This window comes from Phyllostomus hastatus, unplaced genomic scaffold, assembly GCF_019186645.2.
Source record: "Phyllostomus hastatus isolate PE091 unplaced genomic scaffold, TTU_PhHast_1.1 phas_scaffold_129, whole genome shotgun sequence".
Taxonomy (NCBI): domain Eukaryota; kingdom Metazoa; phylum Chordata; class Mammalia; order Chiroptera; family Phyllostomidae; genus Phyllostomus; species Phyllostomus hastatus.
In genome coordinates, this window is record NW_025334009.1 from 26,188,991 (window position 1) to 26,203,607 (window position 14,617).

The 14,617-nt window shown below is 38.8% G+C and overlaps 1 protein-coding gene across 5 annotated transcripts in view; it reads left to right on the plus strand.

Moving 5' to 3' along the window:
• TBC1D5 (TBC1 domain family member 5) overlaps nucleotides 1-14,617 on the plus strand; it is a 479,919-nt gene that overhangs the window by 373,534 nt on the left and 91,768 nt on the right. The gene's annotated exons all lie outside the window — the stretch shown is intronic.

Consider the following 14,617-nt stretch of genomic DNA (forward strand, 5'->3'; position numbering starts at 1 on the left):
TTTGAAGACTAGAATATTCCCCAGAAATATTTCTGGTAAGGTTGCAAACAATCCTTTTAGCAGTGAGTGTTATTGTTTATGGAAGAAAATGGCTAGAAATAAGATGATTTAATTTCATAGTCATTCTTATATACCGAACCGCACCATAAAAATAGAGTGTACAATGTTCTTATGCTTGGCCAATTCTGATTTGGCTTTTGTTTGGATTTATATTAAATGTTGCCTTTCTAAAGTATAGAAAATCTGAATATTTAGATTTCAGATTTTAGGCAGGTAATAAATAGATTTTTACTCTTTCAATTCCCCAAAATACCCACTGTTAATGCAGCTTTTTTAAAGAGGGAAGGGGAAAGGGGGCTTTTGTAATAAAGGCAACAATAAAAATAAAGCAAAAATGCTTATAACAATGAAAATAAATAAAGAGATATTTTTTTAAAAGAGTGCAGTGTCTTCGGTAAAACGTCATACACCAGGAGTGAAAAGTGGTGAGTGGATTGAAGCCTACCACCAGTCAGATGGTGGTGGAGAAAAAGCCCCATTCCAGTAATGCTGTTGTAATTGTTTTCTTCTCTGAAGAAAAATTTAGTTTTTAGTGAAAAACTAAAAACCACGTGTACTGACTCTTTAAGAAGAATGCACAGTATTCTTTACGTTCATTATGTTCCCATTAGAGGTTCTATGCAGATTTTCTAGTGTGTTTCTAGTCTGATTTTCTGTTACAGAAAGAATGTGTTACTTTTGTCTTCTTCATACTTTTTTTTCCCTAAAAAGCTGGAACCTTTCTCTGAAAACTGTGATTCTTTGAGAATTGTTTGTTTTTTGTGTTTTCTTTGTTAGTGACAGAAAAAAAAAGGTGTTTTTTCCATTGTTTCTGAGGTACATGACTGTATGTCATTCTTTTTATCATTAGATCACAGTCAACTTGATGTTTATTATATACTTAATATTTTGTTGTTAATGACTAATCATGTATATTTTCACAAGCAATACGTATAGACTTTTTGACATATAGCATTAAAGAAACCTTAAGTTCATCTTCAAAGTAAATGATGGCTATCAAAAGTCTATTACGGAGAAATCTAAAAATCTTTATTAAACAGATATTTGAAATGTATTGTCTATTATGTTCAGACATTTCATAAAGGAGAATTGTATATTTTTCAAAACTTGTTAAGGGCTTCATAGGGGAACAATTTTCAGTTAGTTTTATAAGAGTATTTGGAATTCATTAATTTATTCAACAAATTCGTATTGTTTATCTGTAGTGCACCTGGCACTGTTTAGATGCTGGCGATATAATGGTGCACAACAAAAAAAGATATGGCCCTTATCATCCTAATTAACAAGTAAGTAAACAAGAGAGCACTCTATCCTGTGCTCTAAAGGATACAAGGAAGGTAACATCATTAAAATAATAAGACGAAAAAAAATCTGGGCTGGGAGAAAACCTAATTTACGTAGATGGGTCAGAAGGCCCTCTCTGAGGAAGTCCCATTTCTGATGAGAAATAGTACAAGAGAAGCATCCAGCCAGGCAAAGACTTGGGCGAGGTTCCCCTCCAGGCAGGGGAGCCGCAGACACAAAGACTCGGAGGTAGGAAAGACTGTTGGTGGAGCTGAGAGACAGCTATGACTGGATGAGGAACTGGAGGGACCTGCCTGAAAGAAAATGGATGAGCCAAAGAAAGCTTGTTATTACTTTGTCCTTCATATGTAATCTTACATGCTGATATAAAGTAAAATTACTTTTCAAGTCACATTTTGAAACTCCAGAAAGGTTGCTGGATTCGTGGTGATCCTTCCTGATGATTAAGGCATCCACTTTCTGTAAACTGCTCTTGATCTCACTCAGATGTTCCAAGAATTCTTAAGTGAGGTCCTCGCTTGGGAAAGCACACCCATTCATTCAGACCTCCAGGCTGTCACATGGGTCTGCCACCAGACTACTGTTGGGTTTAAGAAGGCTGTGGCCAGGACTCTGAACTCTTATCATGCATATATTACTTTTCTCTTTTAAAAAATAGTCTTGGCTGATTTCTGTAGACCACCAGTCTCAGTTGTGCTTGTATTCGTGTTGTGTTGCGCCCCACTATGTAGTCACAGGGGAGCTAGCGCAGTGCTTCTCACCTAACCAAGTGAGAGCGTGACTAGGCCAGGGACTAGATCTCCATCAGCACTAACCTGGCGGCGGCCATGCGAGGAAACCCCAAAATCCAGGTGCCGCCTTCCTCACAGCCTGCCATGCTCATTGGACCAGTCACTCCTTTGCTGTAACTGTAGCATGAAGAAGCTGGACCACATAATCTCAGTGGACTCTTCTAGATTTTAGCAAGATTCAATTCAGCAGATACTTTTTTTTAACTAACTAGTGTGTGCTGAGCTTGAGAGTTAGTTGGTCCAGGAAACCGTCCCTTATAGATGCAAACAGCTAGTTGATAAAGAAGGTAAAATGAGTGAGAGTAGTACAGAAGGAAGAGCTGATTTGGACTTGGATGATCAGGAAGGCTTCCATCGGGAAGAGGCATTCCAACTGAGCTTTGAAGAATGGTCCTGGAAGACGTTACTGCATCTTAGGAAAACAGCGTAATCAAAGCCCCTGTCAGTTGAAGTGAGTGGTCAGGCTGGGACTGACAGCTGTCTCTTTAGAGTCACTCAGTGACCCCTCAGGGACATAAAGTGCCCCCTCTCAATATCTCTTGTATTAGCAGACACTAGTTTTTAAAGGTCCATCAAATGTGTAGGGAGTCTTTATTTCACGGAACGTTATTTGGCATTAATCTGTATGATGTTCCAACTTCAGTGTTATTATTCAATATAATAAATGTATTGCATTTAAATGAAAAGTCAGTGTGGAAAGGACTTTGTCCCACTGATTTTTACTGGATGTATCAGCTATAAATAGTTACTTGTTAACAAACGGGGGGGCAAAAGTATGTTTACAGTTATGAGCACATGAAACACAGAGCTTATTCTTGCATTATTATTGTATTATTTTCCATACAAACTACTATATACCTGCTTCTGCCCAACCCTGTATTTGCTCAAAATAAGCATGTCGCCATTTAGACCTTTAAAGTCACCATTGGGAAGGTTAGTCATTTTTATTTTGGGTGGCTGAAGAGAGCTGCGAAACGTTGTGGCAGAGATTGCTCCGCTTGTGTGAGAGGAAAGGGCTTCTTACTGATTGTCAGCCAATTACAGTGACGACATGTTTTTCCTCAAGTTAACTAAAGAAGAAACTAGAATCCAAGATTAATTCTGTTCTAGGTAACAATAAACAGAACAAAATCTACAAACCAATCCCCTGCTTTTTACTTGATATCTTATAAGTAAGAGAGATCTAGGGTTTGAGGGAGGAATATTTACTTTAAATAGATTACTTAAGCTTATAAAGCTATTAGTCGTGTGTGTGTGTGTGTGTGTGTGTGTGTGTGTGTGTGTGTGTGTGGCTCTGTGAGGCTCCAAATGTAAAAGTATGAAAGTATCACAGCACGTCACTGGGAATGTTTGTGGCATGTCCCTGAGGTCAAAAAAATGAAGTCGCCACCCTATTTCACACTGACTTGCTGTTTTACCCTCAGAGAAATCATTTCACGTTTTCCTGCCTTAGGCCCAGGCTCCTTAACTGTTTTCTTTAAAAGGGATAGGTGGCTAGTAAGGCCTTCATTAGCCTATAATCTCTCAAAGTAATTTGTAGCTCTAAGTGCTTTGAGAACCTAGCTAATCACTCTTCTTCGTTATCATATGTGAGGTAGCTTATTCAAAAAAAGAGACACTACTGTCTTCATACTGTCACAGAAATTGAAAGTTATAAATCACAAATTATTACAAAAAGATTATAAACTTACAACTGACAAAAGAGAAGAAAGCATAATTGTTTTTCATGTAAGCAGTTATGTCCACAATAAATATTTTAATTGTCTCTTAAGTACATTAGCTCAGTAAATATAGTATTGCTAATTAAAAATATTAAATACATTGATTTTGTAGGTATAAAAATACCTATAAATACACTGATTTTATAGGTATAAAAATCAATGTATTCAAGTAGCAAACTGCTTAGTTATAATCAATTAGCTGTTTTCTTTAAATGCTTTAGACAGGAAGTTATATATGTTCCAAAAAATGCAAAAACAAAACCAAGCCACAAAATGTTTACACTTCACCCAGTTCAAGCACTTGCATGATTGCCACATTGGGAACCCTAAGTCAGGGTTTCCTCCTGTGAGAGAGTGGCTGGGCCCCTCAGGCGAACCTAGAGCCGCCACCACGCAGGCAAGGCTGGCAGCTCCTCCAGGCAGAGGCCCGCCTGGCTCTGCGAACGGGCTTTCATTCCAGCATTTGATGTGTAGGGTCCTCAGATGCTACTCAGGACATTTCTCAAGTGCCTTCATATGATTTGAAATAGTTCTTTATTTCCATGGTTGCTTTTCCTGGCTTTGAAGAGGAACTTTTCATTTCTCCACATTATTTCTTTCTCCAAAATGCTGTTTTTACTCATTCAGCTAAAATTTACTGAGCTTCTGCCATGTATCAATAGCATTTAAAATTTCTCAGAAATCTTGGTTACAACCTGTAAAGGAGGATGAACAGGATTGGTGGCAACTGAAAGGAATATCCACTTGGCTAATTCTCTCACCTCCTTTAAATCTCCTGTTAGAGCTAGAATTAGTGAGGCCTACCCCGATCACCTGCACACTGCCCTGTCCCCACTACTTCCTGCTCCCCCAGAATTCCTGACCCCTTACCCTGCTCTACTTTTTTCCATAGCAGTTTTCACCTGCTATCATAGTTGGTAATTTACTTATGTAAGTTATTTTGTATTTTCTGTCTTCCCCTGACAGTATATCAACTGTATGAAGGCATTGCTTTTATTTTTTTCTAATTATAGTTGACATTCAATATTATTTTATATTAGTTTCAGGTATACAGCATAACGGGTTAGACATTTCATTTAAGAGGTTCTGGTGAAAAAGGCAATGCTTTCAGTATGTTTTCTATTACCCAAATACCTACAATAATGCATGATCGAATGAATGAATAAATGAATGAATGAACGAACAAATGAACGAACGAATGAAGAGTGACTAATTACCCCAACCAAACCCTCAATTTTTCTGCCAGAGGAGAAATTAAGCTGTAAATTACAATTTAGTTCAGCAAGTGTGTATTGCCTCCTGTGCCAGGTACTAGGGTGTAATGAGTTAGGGAGACACGGTTCCCTCTTCACCGTGCTTGCAGCGTAATGCGGTAGAGAAACCTGGGGTGTGCCAAAGAAGCACCTGAGGGAGCTCGAGACAAATACAGACTCCCAGACATCCTAAGGTAAATAGTTCCGTGATGGGGCCAGAAATCTGTATTTGTACCTATTCTGAAACAGATGGGCCATGGACAGCATTTTAAAAAGCAGACACTAGGCTGAGAAAAGAAGCACCACACAAACGGGAGGGTGAACACGTAAGAACAGAAGCCTGGCTCTAAACTGGTGGTTTGCAAAATGGAACGTGTGTGTATTCAGTGACCACACAGAGATAATGCAGTCGAGTACTGGGAGAAAATAATGAAAGTCCTGGTTACATTTTTTTCTCCAAAAAAATGTAAGGAAAACAGCTTTACCTTTTAATGTGCAGATTACCACTGGTGCCTTCACGTGGCCCATGTGTCACGTATCACCTCCCAGGTCTCCCAAGGCAGGAGGAGACCTCCCCTACAAAGGCATGGACGGCCGCCCTGTGCTTCCACCACCTTGTGCCTCATTGCCATTTCCATATGCACAGTTATTTGGATTTATGGGTTATATTGTCCTAAATGATGGCACGTTTACCATACCGAAGATGTCAGGGGCTGTGAACATCTCTTGTGGGCCCTCTAGGTATCTTCTGCTAATGTACTTAAGAGTTGCCGAATATCATTTCTTTTTGAAAAAAATAAACATACTTCAAATTTGCTTACCTCTTTTTTGGGATGACAGGTATCTGTCAGTAATATGGTACCATACAAATGTTTTTGAAAAAAATAAGCACTTAATTTGTTTCTTCAAGGTAATGGTAACATTTTAATAATGAGAGAAAATACGAGCTTTTTGCAAGAAATTCATGCTATGGAAAGAACATTTTTAAATTGAATATTTGGAAATGTTTCATCCATTTGTGATGTTCTTGCCAAAGACGATTTAAGTGTATCACTTATTTAAAACTCTCAAAGTACACTAAAAAATTATGGAAACAGAATTTTCTAACTGGGTTACTAATCTTCCAAATGAAGAGATAAAATCAGGTTTGAATCCATTTTTAAAATATAGAAATGTAACATCTTCCAATTAAATTTTAAGAAGAGTTATATGATGGTTAATTTTATGTGTCAACTAACTGAGCTAAGGGATGCCCAGATAGCTGGTAAAACATTATTTCTGAGTGTGTCTGTGAGGCTGTTTCCATAAGAGATTGGCATTTGAATCAGTAGAGTAAGTAGAAAGGATTGTCACTCACTAATGTGAGCAGGCATCATCTATTCCCTTGAAGGTCTGAATAGAGCAGAAAGGCCGAGGTAGGGCACACTCTGTGTCTTCTGGAATGTCCACCTTCTCTCGCCCATGGACTCCTGAACTCAGAGTTCCTGAGCCTTCAGATTCCAGAGCATATGCCAGCATGTGCCCCAGTCGTCCCAGGCCACCCGCCATCCTCACTTCACACCCCCCACAATGCCCCTTTTCCCTCAGGCCTTGGAACTTTGACTGGTTGTACCTTCAGCTTTCCTGGTGCTCTAGCTTATGGGTTGCGTATTTTCAGTATATCTCCACTTCTGGAATCACACTGGCCAATTTTCATAATAAATCTCTTACCCATACATATCCTTTTGGCTCTGTGTGTCTGGGGAGCCCTGACTGATACAAGCTGATTTACGTTGCGAAAGATAGAAATTTAATTAGCCAGATTTAACAAACATGTTGGCATAACTGGTAGATTGCAAAATGAATACCATGCTTTAGCAAGGACATTCCTCCATTCAAACTTACGTCTCTTTGCAAGCTAGCTTTTTCTGAAATTTATTAACAAAAACTGACTATCACAAAGCATTTAACCAAGGTTTTTCAAAAAGTAAAGAGGCACATTCAATCACATTACTACTGCTAAACATATATTTAGGAAGCACACAAATACTATTACAATTAAATTATAAAAATTAATTTAAATATAGCTTACTTCATCTCTATCTCATTCAGATATTTTATTGTGCATATATTTTCTAATGTACATAATGGATTAGTAGTATGTGCATATGATTTGTAAATATATGCATATTGAGGGTACAAACTGTCTGATTTTAACTATAAGCAAAGGAATAATCAAAGTTAAAGGATCCCTACTCTAGACCAGTGGATCCTAAAAACTGATCTACTTGGTTTCTAATCTTAGCGAGGATAAGAGTCTTGAGGCTGGCTCCCGGAGCCCGCCCCCCCCCCCCCAGACATAGCTATAAGCAAGGGCAGCTTGGGAAGACACAGGCCTTACCCTTGCCCTATGAATGATGGAGTCCTGGTGGTGCTTCAGTAGCTTCTGGACCTTTGAATTTTACTGAGAACTATACCTATTCCATCCCAGTCCTCTTGCTTTGTTCTTATAATTTAGACTTATTATGCACATTTTCTAGATGGCACTGTTGACTAAAAAGTAAGTCCTTTTAAACATTGTTAGAGGAATATTATGCATTTTGTAATTTCTCTTAAGGTGCTTGAGTCTCTAGAGATTCTGTCATTATAGGGTCTTTTCCCCCTGAGGCCCGAAGTGGGTGAGGTGGAATACCCAAAGTCATCTAGGATTCAGTGTCATAGCCAAGACCCGTCCCCCAGACTCCTGTTCCCAACCTGGAGGCATCTGTCATCTTCCTTCTCCTTGGCCTTGCTCTGCTTGCAGACCCCCAGTGTAGAACTTTCTAACTAGTCCCGCACTCACCATTGCCCCCATTTCCTGAGTGGCCATGGGAAAATTAAGACACTCTTTCATCTTGTGCAATAAATACAAAACCATGCATTTCTACTCAATTACCCTTGCGAGGATGGTTTACTTCTGATTTTTCACTTATTCATGGTCTGAATATTGACTTTGAAAATTGGTCTGTTGTTAGTTTGAGAAGGCTGACCCCTCAGGTTCCCATAGTGTTAGACCCAGTGAAATTGATGAGGGAAACACATAAAAATAATAATAGTAATTTCTATTCTATAGTGAAATTGATCTTTGAGTTTCTTCCTTATATAGTCTCTCTTTCATTTATACAAGGACTGTCCAGAAAGTACCCAGCCATGTACTATGAAAAATAGAGACATTTATTGAAGAAGATACAAGATACAAGAAACATTATACATAGGACAATGACATCTCGATCCCCTTCAAAGTGGGAACCTTGGGATGTCACACAGTTCTCCCAGTTGCCATCAGCTGCCATGTTATATTTTCCTGAATCTCCTCAATCATGGCCTAAAATCTTTTCCCTTTCAAAGGTGATTTTAGTTTTGGGGAAAGCCAAAAGCTGCAGGGTACCAAATCTGGGCTGGAAGCGGGGCTGAGTCACCTGGGTAATTTGATGTTTCACCAAAAAAACTCTGCATGAGATGTGATGCATGAGCAGGTGCATTGTGGTGATAAAGCTGCCAATCACCAGTTGCCAGTAGCTACAGCCTTCTGAATCATCTGAAGTTTCCACAAAGGAATATTCAAGCTTAATGCAAAATTTGATGCAGATTTGTCGCTCTACTCACTCAGTCATTTTGAATGCAATGACCACACAGTACACATGCTCACTCAATGGCATCTACCACCCCCACTGACTAGTACAGTGAAGTCATCATTGGTCACGTATGCGCATTCCAGTCTACTCGCCTTGGCTGCCAGGTTGTATCAATGTTGCACAAACCATTCTCATTATATTAACGATTGGACTTTTTCCAGACAGACCTGGTATGTAAAGGACTCTTACAACTCAATAATAAAATGACAAATTACTCAATTAAAAATGGGCAAAAGATCCAAAGAGACATTTCTCCAAAGAACATGTACAAATAGTCCATAAGCACATGAAAAGATGTTCAAAATAGTTAGCAGAGAAATTCAAATCAGAACACAAGATACCATTTCATATCAATTAGAATGGCTGTCATTAAAATGGCAGATATAACAAAAGTATTGGCAAACATGTGAAGTCTGAGTCCTCATACCTTGCTGGTGGGAATGTAGAATGGTACAACCACTTTGCAGAGCAGTTTGACAGTTCCTCAAAATATGGAATATAAAGTTACCCTATGACCAAGTAATTCCACTGCTAGGTATATATCCAGGAGAAATAACAAACATCCACACAAAAACCTGCACAGGAAATGTTCGCAAAAGTGTTATTCTTAATAACCACAGTGCGAACAATTCAAACGTCTACAAACTGGAGAATGGATAAACCAAATGTGGTATAGCCACAATGGAATATTATTTGGCAATAAAAATGAATGAAGTATTGATATATGGATAGACCTCAAAAACATTCAAGTTAATCAAGGAAACCAGTCATCAAAAAATAAATAAATAAATAAAAAACAACCCCCCCACACACACATTCGTATGATCCAGTTTACACAAAATATGCAGAAAAGGCAGAAAAGACAAATGTTTATACAGAGAGAAATTCATTTAGTGGTTGCCTAGGCTAGGGTGGGGGAGTGTTAGGTGAGGGGAAGAAAATGGGCAAGGACTTCTAATCAGCACCAGGGTTCTTTGGGGAATGGTGAACATATTCTAAATTTAGATTATGTTGATAGTTGTACATCTCTGTACTAAAAACCATTGAATTGCATGCTTTAAATGGGTGTATTCTTATTGTATGTATTATAAATTATATCTTAAACTGTTAAAAACAAGAAATACGATACGTGCTAGCAGATGCACACACACACACACACCCCTTTTGTGGGGGGAGGAGAAAAGGGCTGATGCAGAAGAGAGACTGGATAGAGACTGTTGTTTATTTTTATTTTGTATGTTTTGTACTGTTGTAATTTCCTTATCACGTGCCATATTATTCCACTCCTGTCATCCCAACAGTGGGAGTTATTTCCACACAGGCTTATGGGCAGGAATGATTTCTGATTTCCTCTATATACTTTTATGTACTAAATTAAAGACTAAACTTAACTTACAAGATACTAAGCATATAAGATAATGTTACATAACATAAAATAAGAAGTATTTTATATCCTCCTCAGCTTAGTTTTTATACTCATTATATCACATGCAATGGTTGTAATTAGGCATGTAAAATATTTCACAATTCTAGCTAAAATACTTACGTTTTCACCAAAAGTCCATCATACAGTGTCATGCTTACTTTGCTTAGTCAGCCTTTTTGACCTTTTATAGAATTGGCTCTTTTGACACAGGCCTTTGACAATCTGGGAGTTCAGATGCCACAAGGCTGACCCCAAGTGACCTAGAAGCTTTAAATGGCGCCAGCCGCAGGATTCTACTACAAACTCACATGTGTGTGCACATGCATCCCCCCACAAAGGGAATCTCTCAGATCTGGTGGTACCTCTTTGTGACCTTCTAAATGTACCCTCAAATTCAACCCTCCTTGTCCACTACTTTTATATTTATTTCTCCACTATCACTTCTCTGCATAAAACCTCCTAAACTTGCATTTCTGTTATCAACATTTCAGACTGCCTCTTAGAATCCTAGATGCAGGATGTGAAAAATGGGGGCTGAGGTGGTTCTGTCATTCTGCCTCCTTGGGGATTCCTGTGTCGAGGTCATACTCGACCCTCACTATAGTTCAGACTTGTCTTAATTTTTGCCTTGACTATTGCAGGTCTCTAATTTGTTCCAATCTGATCCACACATATAATAATGCCACTGAAGTCACCTTCCAAAAATGTAGGAATGACCTTTTTCAGAATCATTGCCAATAAAGTGAAATTCCAGTTTCTTAGCATGACGTTCAAGGACCTCCATGATCTGGGTCCTAAAATTACTTCTCATATTACCCCCATGGGCCCATCATTCACTCACAACCATCTATGGATTTATCTACAGACTTTATTTTAGGAAAGCTGTTCCCTCAGGTTAGACCTGTCTGCTTACTGTTCTCTGCTCACTGCATGAAATGCTTCTCACTCTTAGTTCAAATACTACCTCCTACATGAAGTTCTTTATGAATTTCTAGTTCCTCTACTAACGTCCATTCTGACAGCAGGCTAATTTCAACTAAATTTTGCATGGATTCCATCTCGTCTTGTATTGTGGTCAGTTACATAGACGTCTGTCTTCCACATAGAGTGTAAGTTCACTGAGGGCAGAGCCCCATCTGAATCAGTGTATCCTCTCTGCCTCTAGCAAAGTGTCAGGCACATGGCCAGTGCTCAGTGATTGTCTGAGAACTAGGTAAACTGAAGAGCTTGCCAAAATCTGGCTTTAAAAAATACAGATGCAGAGAAGTAGGGTAAAAAATCATTTAATACGCAGGTATGCATGGCCAGTGGAAGGCTCAGAGAGAAGGCATTTTTTAAGTGCCCACACAGATCCCTTCCTTGGTATGAGATGGGCCTGAGCCAGACATGCTACCATTATGCCCATTTCAGAACGAAGCTCCAAAAAGGTCAACTGGCAATAAGTGCAATCTCGTACCGCTCTCAGAGTTTTTCTGAATGAACAGAATCTGAACTCCTAAATCCAATCATGTAGCGTCATGGTCACAATTCAGGTAACAGAAAGGGAAAGAAGTGCAGTGAGTAGTGACAAAAAGCAGCCCATTCTAGCAGGGAAATCATAAGCAGAGTGCACAGGGCTGACCATGAGTCTCTGACCACCCATGTCTGACGGCTTATCTCACAAAGAAGCAGCTGGTTAAGTGGATGTGGATGGCACCCTGCCTCAGAAAGTAAAACACAGGCAATATAGTTGACGTTTCTTGATCGAGTTGAACTCCTTGTAGGCAGTAAGCTGTCTGAACTTACTTTGTTTTGTATTTGTGGTGTGATATTGTATTTGTCTGGATCTTCATAGTTTTCATAGGAAATTGTGAGAATCTGAGTGTCATTTTAAAACCAACCAGTGCTATGGAAGCCGGGTGGGTAGGGAGGTTGTGAAGATGCCCATAAGAGAGAGGCAGAAAGGGCAATTTAAGCAGAGGGAAGAGAACTCAGAGCTGGGGTGGAGATAATATGGAAGAAGCATCCTTCTAGTTCCCTCTCTCCCTTCCAGCCATGAAGCCTTCCATCCAAACATTCCCTATGCGTCAGGCACTGTGCTAGGTATGGTGGTACAGCATTGAGACACAGTCTTGACCCTACCCAGGAGGAGTTACCCTAGAGGATGAGATGAGCAAGTAATTACATCAACATCACACTGTGTCTGAGCTGAATGCCTAGAAAAGGTGGTTAATGGCGCTATGGAAGTGCATAATAGGGTCCTTTTATTTTATCAAGATCAGGGAGGACTTCCCAGAGGAAGCTACAAGGGAAGGGCAATTTGAAGGAAGAGTAGTTTTTAACTATGTTTGTGTTGTGGGGTGAGGGTTATGAAGAGAATGTAGTAAGGAAAGAATGAACTTACATTGATTTTGTCATTATTAGAGTTCTCATTAGCTTAAAGTGTGATTTCTTTTTTCTAAACTGTACTATTTAGTGATCAGTGATATGTAAACCTTCAAACTTTATATATACAATTACATAAAAAACAATAGACAGTTTTTTTAAAAAATCAATAAGTAATAATACACTGTATTATTAAATTATATACTAAGTTTTCTATATAAATGAAAACCAAAAATTAAGAGGTTTAAGAATCAGCTCAGTTATGTACAAGGCATCAGCTGAACACTAAAGGAGAAAACCCACAGCTTCAGTATGCCACACATGGAGTCAGGCCCCCTGAGTCTTGCTCCTTTCTCTGGGAGAACAGACATACAGCATCAGCTGTCATGTAGTGGGTACTGGACCGTGCTAGGCCTTAGAAACACTTTCATATCTGTGGAATTTTTACAACAAACTTGTCACCATTTTACAGGTAAAGAAATATGTTCAGAATAGTTAGTTTGGTCAAAGTCATGGAGATGGTAAGGGTACAGCAAGGATGGAATATATTTTCTTCAAACCTCTTCTGGCTACACATAATAGTGGCTGCTTTCATTCACACAAGGGTTCATGCAAGAATGAAAAAAAGTGTTTATCCTTAGTTTCCTTTGGGGGCTAGATAATCTTAGTTTTAGATATACAACCTGGATAATTTTTTGTTTTATCTGTTTCTTTTAAATAGTTAGCTTACATATCTTCAAATAATATTTCATAATTTTTCACCATCAAAATTAAGAATGAAAAATTGGACATACTACTTTAGTAAGGACCTGGTTGGGAAATGCTATGTTGTCTATATATTTGAAAATAATTATCCCTTTGCTATCAACGGCACTACATTGCTAATTTGTTTTCAAACTTAGATTTCACACTATCTCCACTTTCTCTCTCTCTTTCTCTTTAAATATTTGATTTATCTCTAGAGGGGGGGAAGAGAGAGAAAGAAAGGGAGAAAATTACCTGTGTGTGAGAGATACATAGATTGATTGCCTCTCCCATGCACTCCAGCTAGGGATCAGGCTCACAATCCAGGCATGTGCCCTGGCTGGAATCAAACCAGTAACCTTTCACTTTGCCAGACAATGTTCAACCAACTGAGCCACGTCAGTCAGGGCTTCTCCATTCCTCTTTATTTCTCAACCATTGACAATCTTTTTGCTTGTCTTATGTTTATTTTTTTCATGTCACTCTTTCAGTCTGAAAGGACACTTTTATTTCCCCTTCATGAGCAACCTAAATTTGTCAGCAACTTTCAGCGGGGTTATTTGTTTGTACTTTATTTCAGTTGACCTCTCTACAACACTTGTCACTAACTACATCCATGGTCTTGGGATTACCACCTATCCTTAGGCAACTGGCTTTCCGGAATTCTGAGTCCTCTCTGTGTACCCACTCCTCTTGCACCTGTTATGTCCTGTGATTCCCTTTCCGGCTGTCTTCTCATCTCCCCATCACACATTCTTGGAGATCACTTGCATCCCCTCAACTACAATTAATATCCATATTCCAAGATTTCTATATCTATATCTCTGATTCCAGTCTCTCCACTGAGCACTACACATGCATTCCCAGTGCCTTCTGGACATCGCCACCTGGATAGCCCCCAGCCTAGTCAAAGTCGACTCATTACCCAAACTTCTTATGTTTAGTCACTCTTACAGACTTGCTCATCTACCCATTTTCCCAGCAACTCAGTCGGTAAGTAGATAGTTGGGAAATGCAATTAATTGTATCATTTGTTGATATGATCCCAAATGTTCCTTGAAATTATCCTTTTACATTTTCTGTTTTCAAGAAGCTCATAATTAAATCTTATTTTTAAAAAAAGAGAAGGAAGGAAACGAGAAAAGAAAAGAATAAAACAGATGTTCATACTATCTATATTTCATTGTTTTCTTTTCTATACCAAAAGGAACAGTTGGTAGAAAGTCAGTGACAATCATTTTAATAAGAATATTCAAACATGCACACATTAAGTCCTCCAATGAAAACCTTTAGGGCACCA